This window comes from Acipenser ruthenus, chromosome 2 (genome assembly GCF_902713425.1).
Source record: "Acipenser ruthenus chromosome 2, fAciRut3.2 maternal haplotype, whole genome shotgun sequence".
NCBI classification, from domain to species: Eukaryota; Metazoa; Chordata; class Actinopteri; order Acipenseriformes; family Acipenseridae; genus Acipenser; species Acipenser ruthenus.
This window is the reverse complement of record NC_081190.1, coordinates 116,285,953-116,294,166: the sequence shown is the minus strand read 5'-3', so window position 1 is coordinate 116,294,166 and position 8,214 is coordinate 116,285,953.

Sequence of the window (8,214 nt, the reverse complement as noted above, 5' to 3'; positions counted from 1 at the left end):
TTGCTAAAATGCATATTGACAAGCCACAATCCTTCTGGGAGAATGTCCTTTGGACAGATGAGTCAAAACTGGAGCTTTTTGGCAAGTCACATCAGCTCTATGTTCACAGACAAAAAAATGAAGCTTTCAAAGAAAAGAACACCATACCTACAGTGAAACAGGGAGGAGGCTCGGTTATGTTTTGGGGCTGCTTTGCTGCGCCTGGCACAGGGTGCCTTGAATCTGTGCAGGGCACAATGAAATCTCAAGACTATCAAGGCATTCTGGAGCGAAACGTACTGCCCAGTGTCAGAAAGCTCTGTCTCAGTCGCAGGTCATGGGTTCTCCAACAGGATAATGACCCAAAACACACAGCTAAAAGCACCCAAGAATGGATAAGAACAAAACATTGGACTATTCTGAAGTGGCCTTCTATGAGTCCTGATCTGAATCCTATCGAACATCTATGGAAAGAGCTGAAACTTGCAGTCTGGAGAAGGTACCCATCAAACCTGAGACAGCTGGAGCAGTTTGCTCAGGAAGAGTGGGCCAAACTACCTGTTAACAGGTGCAGAAGTCTCATTGAGAGCTACAGAAAACGTTTGATTGCAGTGATTGCCTCTAAAGGTTGTGCAACAAAATATTAGGTTAGCGGTCCCATCATTTTTGTCCATGCCATTTTCATTTGTTTTATTATTTACAATATTATGTTGAATAAAAAATCAAAAGCAAAGTCTGATTTCTATTAAATATGGAATAAACAATGGTGGATGCCAATTACTTTTGTCAGTTTCAAGTTATTTCAGAGAAAATTGTGCATTCTTCGTTTTTTGTGGAGGGGTACCAACAAATTTGAGCACGTCTGTATATACATGAATAAATCATAAAACAAACATAAAATAACACAGGGGTGGAGGGGGAGACCCTGTTCTAAAAATAAATAACAAATAAATGTACAGGTCTTTCTACAGCCCTGCTACATATCCCACCCCTTATGCAACGCACACTTGGCCCCAACGGCCACCTCCCCCCTCAGTCTCAAAGTCCCGGAAGAGGGGGAAGCAAGGTGTTACAGAAGGAAGGGGGCAGAAAACAAAAAAACAGAAGGGAGACCACATCATAACAAAGGCAACAACTCAGGTAAGACAACTATTAAATGTATTCATCTTAATGCTAGAAGTCTAAGAAACAAAATGTTAGAACTTGAAGCTACTGCACTAAGTAACTACTATGTGATAGGTGTTACAGAAACCTGGTTGTCTGAGAGTGATGGAGACGAATATAATATTAGTGGGTACACACTGTATAGGAAAGGCAGGACAGAAGAGGCCGAGGTAGTGCGATACATAAGAAATAGTCTTAAAGCACAGGTGTTAAATCTGGACAAAGAAAACAACGCTGAATCAATATGGGTCAGAATAATGGATAGGGCATAATAATAGGAGCATGCTATAGACCGCCAAAATTCAGACGCTGAGCAAAATAATCTGTTATACAATGACATTCGCAATGCGTGTAGAAAAGGAGAAGCCATACTAATGGGGGATTTCAACTTCCCCCATATAAAATGGGAGATCCCGGTGGGGAGCACGACGGACGAAATTGAAATAGTGTAAATGACAAATGACTGCTTCCTAACGCAATTTGTCAAGGCACTGACTAGAGGGGAGGCATGCCTTGATTTAATCTTTTCAAATAACGAAGACAGAATAACTAAAACAGAGGTCAGAGAGCCATTGGCAAACTCAGACCACAACATGGTCTCATTTGAAGTATTTTTTAAAACACCAAAAGTAATGACTAAAGCTAAGGTTTACAATTTTAGAAAAGCAAACTATGAAGGTATGAAACAGACACTAACAGAAGTAGATTGGAGTAAATTAGAGAACACATCCACAGAAAAAGGATGGCTGTTTTTTAAAAATGTAGTACTAGAGGCGCAAAACAATTACATCCCAAAAGTAGACAAATCTAAATCTAAAACAAAATGGCCAAAATGGTTTAATAGATCAAATAAAAAAAATATTCAACGAAAAAAGGCACTTTACAGAGGTTTAAAAGGGACCAAAAACAAAGTACACAGAAAGAGTACTTGGAACTGCAAACACAAGTCAAAAAGGAAGTTAGAAAGGCCAAGAGAGAGATCAATATTGCTAAGGGGGCTAAAACCAATTCCAAAATGTTTTTCCAATATTATAACAGCAAGAGAACATTCAAAGAGGAGGTTAAATGTCTAAGAGACACAAATGGCAAATTCATAGATGAAGAAAAAAAAGTAGCAAATATATTAAATGATTACTTTTCACAAGTTTTTACAAAGGAAGACACAGACAACATGCCCCACATGTCCTATCCAGTTTTAAATAACTTTAGCATAATAGAGGCAGAAGTGTTAAAGGGACTAGGAGCTCTGAAAATAAACAAATCCCCTGGGCCGGATGAGATCCTCCCAATAGTACTCAAAGAAATGAAAGAAGTTATTTACAAACCGCTAACCAAGATCATGCAACAGTCTCTTGACACAGGGGTTGTACCGACAGACTGGAAAATAGCAAACGTAATACCGATCCACAAAAAGGGAGACAAAAACGAACCAGGTAACTACAGACCAATAAGCCTGACTTCTATTATATGTAAACTTATGGAAACTATAACAAGATCCAAAATGGAAAATGACCTATATGGTAACAATATCCTGGGAGACAGTCAGCATGGTTTTAGGAAAGGGAGATCGTGTCTAACTAACCTACTTGACTTTTTTGAGGATGCAACATTGAAAGTGGATAATTGCAAAGCATACGACATGGTTTGTTTAGATTTCCAGAAAGCTTTTGACAAAGTCCTGCATAAAAGATTAATTCTCAAACTGAACGCAGTAGGGATTCAAGGAAATGCATGCACATGGATTAGGGAGTGGTTAACATGTAGAAAACAGAAAGTACTGATTAGAGGAGAAACCTCAAAATGGAGTGAGGTAACCAGTGGTGTACGACAGGGATCAGTATTAGGTCCTCTGCTATTCCTGATCTACATTAATGATTTAGATTCTGGTATAGTAAGCAAACTCGTTAAATTTGCAGACGACACAAAAATAGGATGAGTGGCAAACACTGTTGCAGCAGCAAAGGTCATTCAGCGACCCCAGGGGAAGCAGAGCCGGCAGCGACCCCAGGGGAAGCAGAGCCGGCAGCGACCCCAGGCGAAGCAGAGCCGGCAGCGACCCCAGGCGAAGCAGAGCCGGCAGCGACCCCAGGCGAAGCAGAGCACAAAGTGGGCGGAGCTCATTTGCATACAAACTCCAGATTTAGCTGGATGCATCCTAATTGCAAAAAATGGTGAGTTAATTTTAGAAATATCTGTATGCCCACAATTAACAGTGCAGTTTTCTTGAACCTGATTAATAATGTATTCCTGATTTATGATGCTATGTTTTTTATGTTAAATCTTGGTATATTCCCCACTGTGTAAGTGATAGCGGGTCCCTGCAAATCGCCTGGATCTTCACTTTTGTTGTGTGTTGGGAAAGTTTAACAGCCCCTGTTGTAAAGCATGGTAATCTCTGAATGCAGAACGTTCAGATTTGTGGTGTGGCTAAAATTACATTTACAGCAGAAAAGGGAGGGGGGTAAGGGGGGGGGGGGGGAACAGTGTAGATAGTCAACCCTCATAGCATACAATGGCTGAGAGCACTGTTGCCTTAAATACTTTTATTGACTGTGATTCTGAATATGTCTAGTTTCCTTTTCATAAGTATGTAAATTATCATAATGACTGTGCTTTTCAGTGACTCCATGTCCATTGTATTTTATAGACTGGGCTTTTTCCAGCTGACATTTTGCAGACAGGAATAAAATTGCTGCAATTATCCACATTTTCCCTGATTTGCCAGACGGATTCAGTCCCTTTAGAGCTATAGAATTTAGGGAAAACTGCACTACATGCTGCTTTAGGACCATTTAAAGAAACTTGTAACACAATCCCCAGTGAAGCCAAAAACTGCTGAGGAACTATTGCTTGCTTTTTATTGAAGAAAAATGCATGTTATTACACCAATGAAAATTCACTGGGGTTTAGTTGTGTATATAATACATTATTTTGTTCACACGAGGTCTAGTAGCTGAGGCACTACATTTATGACTTGTGGTTTGCTTTGTATTTACCATAAAGAACCGGCAACTCTATCGTTTATCAACATGCATGACAAGTACAGGCAAGTAAATGGTAAAATGTCTCTGAACCACAAGTGTAGATTTTACCTTATAATATATGCTTTACAAGAACACTTTGTTGTTCTTACAAGTGAAATAAACTGATGCCCATGCTTTCCATCAACCAATCACGTCGACACGGCAAACGGAATAGAAGGATCCTGAATCTTTAATTAATTCTCCTTGCACATCATATTATTAGACGCTATTGTCAGCACAACTGGCCTTCTAGAGCAGTGAGAAGCAGAAGAGGAAATTAATTCCATTTCCAATTTGCAGCACTGGTGGAATTGAAGGAGATTGCATTTTAAATCACATCATTATCTTTTACAGGAGGTTGGTCCAGTCACACAGTATTAATGAACTGTCAGTTTACATCAAAGATTTATACAGCTGACGAGCTGCCAAGATCAGCAGCTGAGGGCTGTTCTGTAGTGAAGAATCAGATTGATATCCAAGGACAACCCAAACTGCTCCATAACCCTATTTACATTGCCTAAATAATGCATGTGTAGAAGACAAAAGATGTTCATCTAGGAAGGAAAGCAGATTGTGTATTGCACAATCATATCCCACCAAAACCAAAAGAATGAATTCAGATTGAAGACATGTTCCCCAATCAAGCGATCATCACACTCCTGTAAAATGAAACATTACGCCTGTAATGTGGTTTTACTTATCTCTCCACCATAGAACCAACGTGGAGATAGTGGGATCTTAAAGAGTCCTCCAGCGCTGCTCTTTATAGTGAATAGAATACATTTGAACTGTCATTATTATTATTATGTATTTCTTAGCAGACGCCCTTATCCAGGGCGACTTACAATTGTAAGCAAATACATTTCAAGTGTTACAATACAAGTAATACAATAAGAGCAAGAAATACAATAACTTTTGTTCAAGCAAAGTACAAGTGTGACAAACCTCAATTCAATAATACAGCAGGTAATAGTGATAGTTACATCAGGATATGATTAAATAGTGATAGTTACATCAGGATGTGATTAAATACAAAGTACTACAGGTTAAACACTTGGCAGATTACAGTATTCTGAAGTACAGGATTAACATTGTACTGTTGCACAGGGTCATTCACATTGGCAACATCTAATAAGCCAGGTGACCACAGGTAACACAGACTGGGAGCATCACAGAGCAGTGTTCTTCAAACACTCTAAATGGATTATTTGTGAAAAGAAAAATATATTAATAAAGTGTATCTGTATATAAAAGTTATCCAATACTTCTACTCCAGCAAAAATACATGAAAAAAAGTAAATTAATGCATTTTTCATTTATTAAAATAGTGAAAACTGTCTTGCCAATTCTGTTGCCTAGGAGGTACTCAGGAACACTACCCTAATACACCCTGTATTTACTGGGGTGAGACCCGGTCTCAGTAAACCAAATGTCTTTCTTTTAGTTTGTTTTTCTTTCCCAAACTCTGCTCTGCGGCTTCCTGTCTCTGTAGTATGGGATATTACAACCGTTTGGTTTACCTAAACCTGCTGATCCTGGCTGGGATGTTTGTCAGGTGCTGATTTTATAAGCAGGTTAGAGATTCACAGCCAGCCATTTTCAAAATAATCACAATGGCTGACAGATGTTCTCATGCAGAACTTTTAGCACCACCTACATTTCAATAACAAAGCTTTATTTACACAAAACAATGACAAATACAACCAAAACAAAAAACAAACCCTGTTGTGTTATGCAAGAGCAAAGGCAAGAGCAGATTTTCAGCAAGGAATAACACTATAAAAGTATCAGGAATGATAATGAATGGCTCCTTCCGCTAAGTTGTTTTTTGTTAGTTTTCTACCATTGTTTCTCTTAGAAAATATACCTTTGCTTTTTGCGCTTGCTTTAATATAGGGCTGTGGCAGGGCAGAAGCCCTGCCCGTGTAAATACTGTCTTTGTGCGTTGTGTTTAAATAAAGTTATTATTTTTTTATTTAAGTTTGGCAGGGATGGAGTTAATTCCATCCCTGTGGAATATGGCTGGGTCTTGGTTGAATCATTGATCATCAATCAAGTCCCAGCCACATGGTATAAAAGAAAAGACGCATCCTTTGTTTAGGTGGAAGTGTTGGGAGAATGTTTGGAAAACCTGTAGAGAAACTTTAGTGAAAGCTACTGCCCAGCCTAAAGGTAAATATTGTTTTGATGTATGACTCGTGTTTTGTTTAACCCTTTAATTTGGTCCCTGTACCTTGTTTATTTTGTTCCTGTGCGTCTGCTTGTTTGATGTTAATAAACATGCACAACAGTACTTTAACTACAGCTCTCCATCTCTGAGTCTCACCCCAGCAGGTAACAGCCTTGGCTGTGATGCTATCCCGTCACAAGCGCCCCATAGCCTGATGAGCTTTATCATACCCCCAGTCTAAGGGTTGGGTGAAACCAAACCGCAGCTTGTTTTCTTACATATTGTACAATTTTGTCATAACAACCACCCAGCCCTAACCGCGACCTGTGACCTGAGCTCCGCTAATCCTTTGATTGTAAAGAAACGTCTGTAATGCAGAAAAGTACTAAAACTACACATTTCTTTTTATAGAACCTCATATCTTCTTAAGTGCATTACCATTCTAATGGTTTTTATGTAGCTCTAAACTTTGTTTGTGTTAGGCTCAAAAAACAGGACTTTGTACTGAAGCCCACAATGGTATAAGCAAGCCTAGGTATGAAAGAGGAGGTCTGAGTTCAGTGCAGGGATCCAGTGCTAATAAAATTTAATGCTTGAGTCTGCAGTTTATGCGCTCCATCACAGACCATTATTAGCCATGTTTTTTAAAGAGCTTGAAGATAGATGCCATAGCCCGAGTCCAAATTGACAAACAAAACAAAAATTGCCATAGTTAGCAAAAATTTTAGTCTGGATGATAGAACAGTCACCAGATAACAAAATGTGGGTCATGTTATCAACAAGTGTTTTCCAATCATCCGTTGAAGTCTGCATTCTATATGTTTCAATGAGCGTAGACATAGAGCCCCGGTGGTCATTTTTCAAACCACCTTACTTCGGAAATTAAGCTATTAGGAAGTCTTTTAAAAAGCAGATTCAGTGGTAGATTCAGTTTCATGAAAATGTTGATTGTAAAAGGTTAACAAAAGAGAAAATGCAATAGTTTACAGAAATCCTATATTACATATCCTACCTTCGGAAATGACTGAATATAGTTTGGAGTTGTGGGTTGCTGTACCCGTAGGTCACTTCTAAGTGCATCTGCAATAGATGCTGATTTTTACATAGGTACTTGCTATTGTATATCTTAATAGCTTCTGCTTAAACTAATCATGTGAATTATAGTGTTTTTGAGTTGTATTTTTTGTGTTTAGAATACAATGCATTGTGCTTCTGTACTGTACATTTTTTAGGAGTATGCATTAGACCTTTATGCACCACAGTAGCATTTACTATTACATGATAATAACATGGTAGCGTCAAAAGCTTTTCCTAATTACTATCATCCTAGCTGCCCTAACTACTGGTTCACACAATGCACAGGATGAGAGCAGATTCCTGGCAGTCTTCTTTTCTCAACAACGTTTTGTTTTGCTGTTGACTTAGTAAACTTCTCAATCTAGTGAGTCTTGTTTTCAATTACATTTACAACAGTAAACATTAAACAAAATATACTTTAATGGTGTATTTAACATGAACCCAAAAATAAACACACTGTCTGCAGTGTGTACAGTATGTGTAGAAGATATAAAGTCATTATCATATAATGTCTGGGTTGCCCAGAAAATGCGCATTATTTTTCATACATGTTGCAAATATTAAATACAATGTTGCAAACAGGGACATACTGTATGATTAAGTATTTTGCTGAGAACTACAACATTTTAAATCAAGTAGTCTGTAAGTTTGAAAAAAAAGGTTGACTACCAAACTGTATTATATACAGTACAATGATTGTTGACTTGGTAATGTCAGAGCATAACAAGAGTGTCCAATACCCTGTCCTTTGGTTTCTGCTTTTAGATTACCCCCAAGGACTGCAGTTTCACATAGGAACTG